The following is a 14,505-nucleotide window of genomic DNA, read 5'->3' on the forward strand; positions in this document are numbered from 1 at the left end:
TCTGTTATGTTTTAACTTTGTTTTGTTTGTAGAAATAAACATAGGCATGTCTCGAGGTCACTTCTTGCATCCGGGTGAATTTTAGATGCTATCATTTTGTCTGCTCCTCACCCATGTGAATTTACTTGAATAAAAGGAAGAAAGAGGCGCACCACAGACTCAAAATATTGGTAGACAACTCAAGGTGTCTCAAGTGCAACTGGTTAGTAACAGGCAGTTTAGTCCCTTACTGTGATAGTGAGCTGGGGCTGAGGGAGTGTCTTCTGGAGGACAAATGATCCCTGGGTCCACATACGACAGCTGATAGAGACAGACAGACAGACGCAGAGATAGACACAGACACAGACAGGCTCAGGGGGCATAGTGTGGGCAGACTCTCTCTCTCTGAAGGCTAGTCCTCTATCTACAGTGGAGCTTTTCCAAGAGTGCACTTTTATTAACCTTGAGATCAAATCAGGTGGAACAAGAAAATTATATAAAAACTAGTATACAGTATATTCAAAGATATTAGGTGTTCACAGTAAAGATATTTCTGTTGACAATTAAGGTATGAGATAATTACATCATAAAAACATCCTCCTTATAAAATGCCCAAGTCCAAGTTTGTTTCTTACTTTTATCTCCCTTTTCTTTTATCTAACTCTCTCTCTCACTCTAAGCCTTCTGTCTGTCACCATTTTCCTGGCGAACACCCTTATCAGAATCAAGAGCCAAAGCTTTTAAACCCATTTAATCCATCCCAATTCATTTTCAGGTTGGCTACGCCGCATGTAGATCCTCCCAAGCAGAGAGGACCCCCAGAATATCTCGGCCCCCTCCAGGTTTGCTAATCTGACCATGCTTCCTGGGCAGACGGCTCTGCAGATGCCTCGATATTTGGTTCAAGTCTGACGTGTTTTGAACAACACATCCCCAGGCCTGCCCACCTGGTAAAAGTTTAGTTGTGCATGTGGAGCGGTCGTCTCCACACTTGTATGAAGCAGTGGGCTGGGACACTTAATCAGCCGCAGAATGAAATGGCACGTCAGCCTGCACTAAACCATTACACCCACATGTCCTCATTTTCAAGGCAGTCGAAACTAAACATTCACCAGCAATATCATAGCGGCTGAACCATACACCATACAACATAATGCACTATGGCAATTTGATCAGACAGAATTGGGTTACACTACCTTGATACATTGTACCTAACTCTTGCAAATGAGACATTGAGTCTCTGAAGCCCACCTGTTTAAATAAAGAATAATAATAGTTAACTTGAGTTACAAGAACATTTAAATGTATTAAGAAAAAATGTATAAAATGTATTAAATGCCAAACTCCTACTGAATAAACACTGGTGTATAAGACATGCAGTTGTGTGTAGTTAATGTTGTCAAAACAGAACATGAGAGAATGGGCATAATGAAGTAAAAGGAAATCTCTGACTGCATTTGGCTGAGTGGTTTTATTACTATTATCAGTTTATATTTTGCCAAAAGTAACTCAAAGTAGTGTAACTCAGCTACCTTTTTGAAACCTTAATGTGTAATACAGACTTATCACATTTGTAAAGCTGTAATCACTAATATAGAATATATTACAATTATAACTTGCCCAACACTGCTCAACCCATAGCGGCTCTTGAGACTGTTGGTACATGGAATGTGAATATTGCATTTAACACACAGGGCCTAAAACAGCAAATACAATGACAAAGCTGATATGATCATATTTTTTGTTCCAATCTCAAATAATGGACTTTTAATATGCAGCACAGTGCTTTGGACGGTGACAGGAAAATAAATGGACTCCTCTCAGAGAAAGTGTGGGTATTATTTTTGCCAGGATCGTTGCTCCTGTGACCCGACCCTGGATAAGTAGAGGAAGATGGATGGTTTGCCAATTTTTTTTTTTTTTATATATAGCCAATATATAGACGTAGACAAATGAAAAAAACACACAAGGGCAAATTTGATTGTGTGGACTCATAAGCCTTATTTTACTTAAGGATTCTACAGCATCTGCCCAGAGCTCTTTCTGTGTAGCACAGTTTTCATGTTTATCACCTCCTACTGAGAACTGCTTGTGTCTGTGCCACACATCACGTCTTTATTCTGCTGGAGCATCTTTTCATGTATTGTCCTCAATATACAGTGGTATGTGCACATGTCATTGCTGCACCAGGTAAGTGTCTTTGTTGCAAATTTGATTCTGAAAACTCAATGTTGATAACTTAATAACAATGTTGATAACTTAAACTCCATCTATATGGAAAGTAGAGTCTCAAAATGGATTTCTTACTAAGGGGTAAATCGAAATGGGTAAAAAAGAGAATTATTGTGTTTTGGAAGAAAAGTGTTGTTTTGAAACTTAAGGAAAACAAATCACCTTTCTCTACTACTTCATTCAAAGAAGTAGTAAGAAGTAGTAAATGTAGTATATGTTCATTCAAACAGGCTTGAGAGTTACAGTGGCATAGCGGGTTCAGCCTTCATCAATAAACCTGATTGATTCCCTTACTGTGACCCTGCAAACATCCCAAAAGTGCCTTGTCTGCAGGGCACAGGGAAGTCATTTGGGCCTGTCTCCTCTTGTCTATGGGCTTCTTTACTTTTCACTTGACATAGTTCTCATAAGTTAAAGAGTGAAAGTCACAGAAAGCTAACAGTACACATTGTTGTTTACCGCTCGAATGTTTTGTCCAAGTTACTTTAAAGACCCTGTGAAGTTCCCGGCAGTGTCCATATGCTTCTCCTAAACTCTGTAAACAGAATTTAGAATCTCCCTCTGTTCTAGGTGCACCCAAGCTCATAAATTATTACTCCAGCGGGTTCCAGTTACCCCTCTCTCTCCAATTAACAATTTATAAGTCGCTCCATGGATTGATACAACACTTTAAAGGGATTCTTTAAGAAATGATGCACACTTTCAGCTAATGTATTTCTTTCTTTTGTTTGCGTCTTGAACTAGTGGAGCAAGTGCACTGATTAAAGCAGTTGAATTCCATCCTGGGAACTCATGATATTAAAACATGGCTCAATTCCCTATTGCGCAAACAGTGCTGTGTGCTCAAGAAATGTGCCTGGTGATGCGTGTGCTTGAGCAGGTGGATGAACTGAAAGCAGTCAGGCAGACAAAGACCACCTATCACTTTACCTTACACTTGTCTCCTTTCCTTCTGCCGAATGCAGGGCTTGTTACCGGAGAACTAATGAGGATTGCAGATTCTGGCTTAGCACAACACCATTATAGCTCATTGCACATCTGTGGGGCTTTGAACAGCGTGTGTGCATTTATATACGACTGGGCAAAGTTTTTAGCACCAAAGCTGACAGACGGACCTACGAAAGCAGTATGTGATGTTCGGGAGCTGACCATACAAATGCACACTAATTATTCTTTCTTTCCACTAGTCTCTGGTTGATGATGCTTTCCCTGTAGAGATGATGTACTGGCCAGTGTTGTAAGATTCACATTCTTTATTTTGTCAAACTTCTGCAACCACAAATAAGAACTAGAATAACACCTTTATTACAATGATGCCAATGTATTGCAATATACAAATATCAATGTAGCCTCTAACAGTATTCAACCCTAATGAGCTGTCATGACTTGTTCTGAGCCCTGTGAGAGGCAGGTGTTTCTGCTCATTCTGGCCGGACGTGACACATTGACAGCGACACCGTGAGGTCGAAGCGATTTTTTTTTTTGTTCCACTGGCACCGGGGCAGTGTAAGCGATCCCAGCTGCTGCCACTGGGTAACGAGAGCTATTCCCGTCCGCTGCTGGCTGGTCACATGTCTGTGGGGAGTGCTTTTGGAGTAAAGGAGCGGGAGTGCGCACACGCCGTTACGCACAGTCGAGTTGGACAGTTCCAGTAGCCTGTGTGTGTGTGTTTAACAAGTGTTAATGAGCGGGCGGCGGATCAAGCAGATCAGACGGCGTTTGGAGCGTTGCTTATCCACAGTATCCAGCGCTCAGTCGGGGAGAGCTCTGTCCAACTACTGACGCGCAGGGAGTGACATCTTCAACTCAGGTTCAGAGCTCCAAACTTCTGCCGTGCGGGATTTTCTACGAGCGCATAGTTTCCGCGGCTTCTGGTCAACAGCAGCACGGGGGCTGTCGGGTTGCCACGGAGCCCAGAGGTAAGTGTTGTTGTTTTTTTTTATTTCGGGGTATTCATGAGGAGAGCAATAAACGTGTGGTTTACTCACGACGGGCACCGTTACTGACTCTGAACTTGCTTGGGGGGGTGTCTTGTTAGTGCTTTGAACTAGAGGCAATAAGAGCGCAGCGTATTGAAGATGTGGTAACGAGCACATGATATCATACTGTACACTGGACTGAGGAGGACGAGGGGGTGGGTGCCCAGGCTGGCACATCTTTAATTGGTGCATCCCTGTTATTCCACATGCGTAGGCTATACAGTATCTTTTGACGTGTTTTTTATGGTTTGACGTGTGACCTGAGACGACAAAGTATAGCCTACACTAAAACCTTCTCAAACAGTCCCAACAAATGTGCATTTTGAAGTTTTGTTTTTTGAAAGATTATCTTAATATTTGTGTTTTGTGTTTTTGACCTTGCTCCTGCCAGTAATTGATGTCCCCAGCCTCTTGCCATGGGTCCCTTGTTAATGCTGATGACTATGGGTAATGAGACAGATCTGAGAGTATGGGGTCGCCCCTCAGCGATAGTAGTGTGTGCACACAGCTGACAGGCTCATCCATCAGACATACTACAGTGTGGTTTCTGCTGCCTCACTGTATGTCTCCAAGCCTGAAGACTCTCTAATGACAATTAAAGCATGATGATGACAAGAGCAGTGACTCTCCCTGTAGATAAATGGAGCGTCAGTCGTCAGGTACATGCTGAGATCACTACGAATCAACAGATGCTTTCTCAGCTGGATTTACAGCTGGGGAATTCTGGAAATGAAAGAACACGTTTTGCTTTTGTTCTTTAGTCGTTGTTTTGCGTAAACTAACCAGGCCTATGCTTTCAGCCCACAGATGCAGTTTTCTGGTACAGCCTTTAATGGAAAAAAAGGATTTCAAGTCAGCACGGTGGCACAGCAGTTAGCCTTCATGCTTCACAGCTAGAAGGTCCTTGGTTCGATCCCCAGGCTGTGTGGAGTTTGCGTGTCCACCCCATGTCTGCGTAGGTTTCCTCCGGCTACTCGGGTTTCCCCTAACCACTAAAACATGTACAATAGGCCAGATTGAGTGAGAGCGTGTCTGTGAGTGCGAGTAGCCAAGTAAAACTATGACTGAGAGTATATTCTATGACTCTCAGTCTAAAACATAAGTTTTAGTTGCTCTTATGAAGATACCTCTCTGCTAAAACTCTTTTTGACTGCTTTTTTACCAGGTTTACCTTGTGAGTCATTTTCCTGTGAGTTAAGTTCATCTGTCTGTATTGTTGTGTCCATGTATACTGGAAAGCGGATCTTTACTCTTCTTGTGCTGTACAGAATGGTACTGAAGTTATAATCATTTTAGGACAAAATGGGTAGCCTCTGGAATACAGTGAACATTGATGAACATACAGTTGATGAGCCCTTTTCTTAGTGTCACCCTTTTTACTTAAACAACTGTATTTGTGTGAGTGCCACCAGCCAAGTGCAGTTCTTGGAGCCAGTACATTGTGTGTAGCTGTATTTTTCTCTTCACCAAGATTGAGATAGTGACAGAATAACCTCGGGGTAGGCAGGACGCTCTGACAGCAGTTCTCTGGCAGTGCCACATTACTGCTCCCACTCTCCATCAGCGCTCACTGTAGCTGGTCTTAGCACTCGTCTCATCAAAGGATTCAATTATGAGGGTCCTCTAGTTTAAGTCTGGGGGATGGCAAATGAAACAGGCAGAGCAATGTGGTGACCATTTGTCCTATGATTCTTTATAGTTGGAAGAAATAGTTAACATAAATAGGCCTTGCTTTTAAACTTATTTTAGATAGCTAGATTTATCAAGGATATCAAGAATCAAGAATATTGCACATGAATTGTTTTGGACTTTCTGCTAATTGCCTATTATCTCAACAAAAATAGACAGACTTGATAGTGAACTGTATCCGTGGGCCGTTTGACAGACATGTTTTTCACTCAGTGGAAGCGATACAGTGTCACTTCATGGCTTTATTTTGTTGGAGTGACTGCCAACATGCCCACAGCTGAGTTGGTTGAACCGCCCCTCTCTCTTTATTCTGCTGACCCGTCCAGTGCAGAGAGCAGTGTCCACTACTTGGAAGGGTACACCACAGGATAGAGTTTGTCATTTCTCAGCATAGTCTGACACATCGCTCAGGTGTGCGAGTTGGACTGTGCGTGTGGGCTGAGGGTCCAATCATCGCCGGAGCAGGCTGTCAGCCAGATTAGCTGTGCACTGGTGGGAGCACACTTCTCCCAGAGGACTTCTCTGTGCAAATGCCCATTAGAAGGTATGAACACTCATGCTGCAGCACAGACACTGGCCCCGCTGAAGAGGAGGCCCAGATCCCGGCGGGTCATGGGAGAGTTTGCAGATAAACTCCTCCTCTGGGAAACGGATGCCTTTCGCCTGCCCTTCATGCACATGCAAACACTGCGTCAATAAAACACTTTTAGACAAATCGAATTCCCCATCTCTTGAAGTGGAATATTAGTCAGTGTTAGTTATGTGCATACACTGTATGTAATGAGCAAAGCAGGCATTGGTAAGAAATGCATCTTTGTACTAGCACACTATTGATGCCTTTTAACATTTCAGTGTGAGGCGTAATCAAGACTCATGCATAAATTACAAGAGTGGCACTCTCAATGACTAATTGACTGTCCGATTTCTTCCTGCTGAGTCAAGATTTCTGCATTTTCCCCTGGGAAATTCAACTTCCAATAAAAGTTGTTATTCAGAGTAATTTTGAAGTACTCAAAGTGTGTTGTGGCATAATGGTCTTTTGAAAGCTTCGCAGTGGGTCGCCTGGGCTTCATAAAAAAAAAAGAAAAACTAGTCAGGTCAAATTATGAACTGTTTCATCTAAGTTCTACACTACTGTTTTGCATGTAACAGGGGAGCCATCTCTGCATAGGAAAGTCAGCGTGCCTTTCTCTTCTGCAGACGAAGTGCTAAAGATGCTGACTGATGTTTGTGGCACAGCGGGGACCTGCTCAAAATAATCCCCACTCTTCACAATGTGTTTACCCGCTGGAGAAAAACAGATGCCAGCTAATTGTAGTGTGAACTCTTCTGTAGCTGCTGGATGGGTATTGAAACTAGATAATTGCTTTACTTCAGTTGGCACTACACAAACACTATGGCTTAGGCAATGTTTACAAAGGTTGACTCTTCACTATAGTTTTGGAACAAACAGTTATTGCACTGACATTTCTAAAAAACGTTATTTACAACACAATTATTATTGTTATTAATATAATAATAATAACAGAAAGACACTTTTAAGAAAGTCTCTTTGTATCGGTAAATATTGGATATCGGCAGATACTCAAACCCCAGTATCGGTATCAAAAAGCTGGATCGGTGCAGGTCTATATATATGTTAATATTTTACCTTTGGCGATGTGAAATAGGAGGTCAGGAGCTTTCTTCTCTTTTTTCTTTTTTCTTTAAATAAGATGATTGCTTTCTCTGTAACACGTGTGGAAGCCTTCTCCGTTTCTGTTCTCTTTGGCCAAGCGCTACCAGTGTATTTATTTCTCCCAGCTGATTAAATTAGACTTGTGCTGTCGCCTTTCTTAACCATGATGAATTAGCCCTGGGTAGCGATATATTAGAGACTTGGTGCTGAGCGCGTATGGGCCGGTGAAGTCAAATGAGATCTGAATTGAAGATGACAGTGACCCACGGTTGTCCTCTGTATCCACTTGTTCTTTATAATCCCAACATGTGGCAGAGCAGTTGGACAGTGACGTCTTCTTTGCTTGGAACCCCGCGGAACCCCGTTAAATGTAACCTCATTCTCACCTCCACTGTAGGGCTTTGCAACACCAATATTTCATTTTACTGGGTTTATTTTTAGCTCCTATCAGATTCAACCCTGCTCCCCAAACTTGATCTAAATCTTCCCTTTGTTGTTGCTAATCATTGCTGCAGCAGGCCGGATCCATTTTCCACACTCATTGGTGCCTGATAGGCTTCATGTGCGCCGCTGTGGGCAGATCTGAATGTTAATTACTTTGTTTAGACCATTTTGTCTTAGGCAAACAAAAAGTGTCTGAATTACTTAGCCCTAATTTGAGTACAACCAAATCGCTGCAGTACACTTTTTTCAATGTCAATGAACTGTTGCACTGTTGAGAACATTTTGAATTTTAGTAAAACTGTGCTTTTTGTACACTGCATCTCTTACATTTACTTTTCCGGTCATAAATAACCTTATTATCACACTATTCATTATCTCTATGGGGTGTCTTGCATATAATTAAATGATTGGGTTTTATTACGGTGGTGTAATTATACTTGAATGAATCATGCACAGGCTTCACATTCTCAGCTCACCACAGCGTAATGTGCCCTATTCATTTTCAGATGTGAACACCCATAGTTTCAGATCATTGTCATAAATTTGTCTGTGTGCAGCCTAATTTGGATGAATGGACAGTTATGAGGCCCTAATTAGAGAATTTGCTCTGGCCAAAAGTGCAGATTAAAGGCTATCATTCTACTTCCTGACTCCAACCACACGAGAAGATTGTTCTGTGGTCATAGTGCAATTGTAGTGTGTTTGGAGAAGCGATGTGACTAATGTGTGATAATGCATGTTTATTGTCAGACATAGAGACAGACCAGTGCACAACACAGGGATTGTCGATTTTATATGGTGGCTGTTATTACTAATCTAGTTCTAGGTTTTGTCCGGTTTTAGACACTCAGACATTTGTTTTGACACAAGTACATTTTATTCAGGATCTTTTGGACTGTAGGCTTTATTGGATTGAAATGTTAGTGTTGGGACTCAAACCCACAAAGCTGTGATCGGACCGGACATGGCAATAGCTTATCCGCAAGACTGACGGCTGCACCGGCAAAGGTCTAGTCAACTGTCTGCTAGGGCCAGGTACCGTTAAAAAATGTTTTCCGATACCAGTACTTTAACGATATTTGGTTTTCGATACCGATACCTGAACGATACTAGAACCAGAAAACAGAACAATGATGTTTGGAAGACCTGCAAATTTACAATATCGGGTTCATCTCTAATGTCAAGAAATGTGCAAGAAATTGGGAATCATTTTTGGGGGGGGAAATTGGAGAAAATACAGAGAAATTTTGGTAAAAATAAGGAAAAAACGTGTTTGAAAAATGGGGAAAAAATAAGGGGGGAAAATTGGAATAAAATGGGGGGGAAATAGGGAATGTATTAGTTTTTATTTTTTTAAAGCAAAAATGAGGGGAAAAATTCGGAAAACAAGAAAAAATTGGGGCAAAAAAAAGGGGGTGAAAAGGGTAAACTGTAAGCAAGAAAAAAAGGGAAACCAACCAAGTCACTTCCTGTAATGCCGTACCTGGACCAATAGCATCAAAACTCGGATATAAAGATACATGTTTTTCGATGCTGGCAGTACCTAAACTTTTTTTTCAATATACCCAGCCCTACTGTCTGCAGACAGTGCTCATTGGAGTGGCAGTTCTCTACATAGTTTTTTCATATTTCAAAATGAGATCTTATTATCAAATACTTACATATTGCTCATTTGTTTATTTGATCAGGACATTGTGCATTCTAATGAACTCATGACTCATGTATGTGAACACGCCATGCTGAACTGTAGCCATGGGTTCATTTTCATTGGTTCTCCCACACTGGCACTCTCAAACACATGCTCAATGAAAATAGAAAAGGAAAGGTAGTCAGTTCCAGTAGTTCAGTGCATTGTACTTTATAGATGGACATATAGATTTTTCTATGACTAATATCAATTCTTGAACTCATGAGCAGCCAGTTGCTGACATGTACTTTTTATCTTCATTAGATACCCTGAGGGATTTTTTTCAGTTCACATCGCTGTTTAAGTATGTTCAGGAGACTCACTGAAACGTTTCCTGGCACCAGTGCTGCAGTGTCCAGACCAGCTGCCACTACGTTCTCTCCTTCAACTTTCCCAGTTATTTCAAACATCCTCTTCACACAGCTGTACCCATGCTCTCTGCCTCGCTCTGATCCTGCTCTCAAACCCTCCACACAGAAAGGAAATCTAGCCTCAGAACGGAGCGACAAAAGGAAACTTGCGTACACCAGCAGCTGCCGGAGTATGGCAACACTCGAGTCAGGCTGACCACCCTCGGCAGTTTGCAGCTGTGAGGATGTGATGGAGATAAAAACGGAAATAACTTTCATTTTTGAGGCTGGGCCTGTGTTTTGTTATCGAGGGAATGAGGCGTGATCAGTGTGAAAGAAAAAATGAGGAAAAAGGGTGACGTGGCTACACAATATAATACTTTTGTTTGACTTGGCTCTGAAAATGAATGACATATTATGATCCGGATCAACATAATCAGTATTAGCGCAACACAAGCGCAAGCCGTTATTATTATCTTACTGATGAATGATTACTGGGTGATAGTGAAGGGCATCGGAGAGATAGATTAAGCCATCAGTTGTTCTGGACAGACGAACTGCTCAGACTGACAGTTCGCTAAAGAGAAGAGAGCGCCACATTGAGTTTTAGTTTCTCCTGCCTGTGTGTATGAATGGGCTCTGGCAGAAGTCCCAGCTTTGTTATGAGATCCTCAATGTTTTGACTGTAGGCAGTTCCACAGACAGGCGGACAGTCCTGAGTCCTCCCTTTTGGTGATTTTGGAGCTATTAGAAATAGTGGTAAAAAATAGGGAAAAAATTGGGTTAAAAATGGGGCAAAAATAGGAAAGAAAATGGGTTGAAAATAGGGAAAATGTTAGTAAAAAGAAATAAGCAAAAATTAGGGAAAAAATAAGAAGAAAAAAATGGGAAAAATGGAGTAAACATTAGGCAAAAAGGGAAACCAACCAAGTCACTTCCTGTAATTTCTGTACCTGTTTTCGAAACTCTTTTTTTCAATATCCAGCCCTACTGGTGCTACCTACTGTTTTTTTGTCATATAGGAAACTGGTAACCTTGTAATTTGGCATCTTGTATTTGTTTAGTAGCTAATATTTCAAATGTTTCAGTGTGAGATGACGGATGGAAATTAGCCCCTGACTACAATCCGGCGTAGGGTGTTTACTCGCAATTGTAATACTTGTCAGAGGAAACAATGAAATGACATCTTTTTGTGGTACCCTTCCTCAAAATGTGCCACTTTGAAGGATATCGAAAGTATCCAATGACACTCTGTGCTTCGTTTTATATAGTTGAAGAGGTTATTTATGTAAACATGCGCCCCAGCCCCCATCTGAACCAAAGGGATTAGGCCAACCATATGTCCACTTTACACAATCTATAGTATTTAAAATGTGTGCGCCTCAGCAATTTAAGGATTAGGCAGTGTGACCCAGCACAAAGGAAGAGGAGGGTTGCTGTGCATTTCTGTCACGCAACAATGGCTCACAGATGGTGCTCGGATCAAAATATCAATGAAGTTAACAGAACAACTAATTGTACCATGAGTTCAGCTGTATATGATAAACAGGTAAACAAAGCCTGAAATAATCATAATAGGAGTCATAATTTTAAGCATTTTCTTCGATCACTGTCAAGGAAAATTGTGTCAGTAAATGATTTAAGAGTATGAATTATGTACTGGCCTATCTCATTACAGTTGGCAACAGCACAAGCGCTAGTTTGCACTCCCCCTTGTTGTTGGTTGATGCCGGTTCATTCTTATGTACGGCAATATCAAACAAAAGGAAGGAATCTACTGTTGAAGGAAGAGAACTTTATCAAACAGAAGTCCTCTCTCACAACATATTAGCGTTGTCCCTTGTGATTCGAGTTCTAAAACGGACTTTCTTTTTTTTTTTCATTTCTTTTCTGCGCTGAAGTCCTTTGTTTTGCTGTTTTGATTCTGTTTTGAGTCTCTTGAATGAGGCTAGTCGTGCTGTTTAGTCACAAGAGCAACTCGACATTGGGGAGACACTAATAATTAATGTCAGTTTTTAAATCCCTTTCAACATGCACTCGAGAAAAGCACCCAAGGAGAGATCGAAGGAACATGAAGGCCTTGGAGAAACAAGCGACACAAAGAAAGAAGTTTGTGATTTTTGGTGTTTTTCTGACCCATTTTGAGACTCACAAAAGAAGCCGAATATCTGTGTGTGTGTGGGCGTAGAAATGTTTAGTCGATTAAGCTCTAACTTGAGCGCTGTGTTCAGATTGTAAGTGGAATTAATTTGTTCATGCTTTGCCATTCGTCGGCCTTGTATCATCAGTCTCCGGTGTAATTAGTGGAACGGGATATTTTTGTTCCCGTCACCGTGCGATTGATGCTCTCATGAATTTATCTCCCGCTTTTCCTTGGCATCGCTAATGACGTAGCTGTAAATATTAAACCGATTGCCTTTGGGGGGAGTGTAGTGCTTCGTAAGGTGAATGGGATATTAATATTATCTCACCAAAGATCATCCTTTGAACATGCATAAATAATCCCGCATAATGTCCTCCTCATCAGGTTATGCAAGCCCCCACTCTCGACTGCTCTATTTCCTGCGTAAAAGCACTGTCATTTTAGATACTTTTTTGTGTGTTTTTTTTTTTCAAAGCGTACAGGTGCTGATTCTAAAGCTCCCATTTTACAACATACCAAGAATATCAGCAGATTAAAAACATGTTGTCTTTGTTATTGTATACTCCGATATTTCTTTGCATTGATTAGAATTATTCAGAAATACTAAATCTTCGTATCTGTTCATTACTCTGTATTTTTGCTCTTTTTGGTGCTCAGTGTTTGTATAGCAGTGCATGAGACACTAGATGGCACTATGGATATGCAGTCTAGCCTCAACTTTAAGCGATGATGCTCAGCCAACACAGGCTTTGAATACGTGAGACAGATGCATGTTTGATGAGATGAGAGGTGAGGTGGGATTTTTATTCACACTACATGGTCAGACACGTTTGCTTGCGGTGTTGGCCCTTATTACAAAGGAGACTTTTATCCCCTGTGATTTGCTCATGTTTTACTCTCTTTCACACATAGCTAACTATTCCCTGTTGCCTTCAGTGCTCCAGTCCAGTATGCCATCCATGCTCAGCATTTCATCCATGCCAAAGACTAAAGCTGCGACATCATAAAAAAAACAAAGCACTCAATGGTTGTAACTTTTTTGTGTCTGTGCATGTGGAGGTGGTTTGAATTTTCTTACCTCTAATAACGTGAAGTGAGAAAAATCACTCATGCAACAGTCTTTCAGTCTCATCCTGATGAGCTGTTGCTTTCTTTGTGTTTTATTTGATTGAAACCTCGGAAACTTTATGATGCTGGACTCTTCCCTACACATATTTGATTCCCCACAAACAAAGAGAAGTAACCTACAAACTTGTACATGTACAGTATACTGTTACCTAGCAAAACTTAGCTCAAACTTTTTTTCACTCAAACTTGGCTGTAAATACTGTTTAAGTGGCGCGAGCCTGCAGTTAGCTTTGCCCCTTAGCCTGTTAGCTTCTTTTTCGTGATTCTATTAGTGTGTATTGCGCCTCTGGGGTGTGGTTTTCTGGCCAGAGACACCAGGGGGAGATGAAAGACCCCCCAATCACCCCATTAACACTTCTGTATTACCCCCAGAGGGACTACGAAGAGGATTTACGTGTTACTTAGTTCTTCTTTAAGGACACAATTGGACTCAAACAGTACATTCTATAATAATTTGAGTGAAAAGTCTTTACATGTGTTTTGGTTTGCGTCCATCGACTGCCGCTTTGTGGAAAAAAATTGTCAAACACATTATAAAAAACAATGTTGCACCCTCCGGTAGCTAGACATGCTCCTTGGATTCAACAACAAGAACTCAAGTCCATATTATATAGTTCATCTCTTCATCATCTTTGCCAAATTTCATCAACACATGTCTAAATTTATGAACAGGAAGCCATTAATTTCCCAAAACGACCTACGACAATATATGCAAATGATACATAAGTCCGACTGCCCTAAAGCAATGAAGACCAAAGAGCTTCTTGCACCTTGGACAGTTTGACCCATACAGTGACTGTTTGAGAACCACTGCTCAGTTAAACATTACCCTGGGCGTGATATTCTGTTTTGTACATATATGATTCTCAATATTTTCTTTTAAATAAATTTAAAAAATCAACAACATCAACATTTAGTCATTTTTTTTAAAATGGAAGAACTTAAACTAAGGATAGCCCTTCAGCAAAACTGCATAACCTCAGTCTGCATGAGATATTTGAGATACCCATTGTTCATGGGTAATTGCACTTTCAATCCAAGTAAAAAAAACATCATTTGCAAGAGCCCTAGACCAATTATTTGTTCCAGTGCAAACTTCTTGTAGTTATTACCATTTTTCTTATTTCTTTAAGAATAACATGTGCTCTGTGCTGTGCATGACGGCACTTCGGACCCGAATTAGCAACTTTTTGAGT

General features: G+C 41.0%; 1 protein-coding gene across 1 annotated transcript in view; it reads left to right on the forward strand.

Moving 5' to 3' along the window:
- The first annotated feature begins 3,768 nt into the window (after nucleotides 1-3,768).
- The window catches only part of mid2 (midline 2), a 127,170-nt gene continuing 116,433 nt past the window's right edge, over nucleotides 3,769-14,505 (forward strand). The window contains exon 1 of the mRNA XM_079556377.1: nucleotides 3,769-4,130. The gene's annotated coding sequence lies outside the window, so the exon portion shown is untranslated. The remainder of the gene's footprint in view (nucleotides 4,131-14,505) is intronic.

This window comes from Gobius niger (assembly GCF_951799975.1).
Source record: "Gobius niger genome assembly, chromosome: 5".
Lineage (NCBI taxonomy): Eukaryota > Metazoa > Chordata > Actinopteri > Gobiiformes > Gobiidae > Gobius > Gobius niger.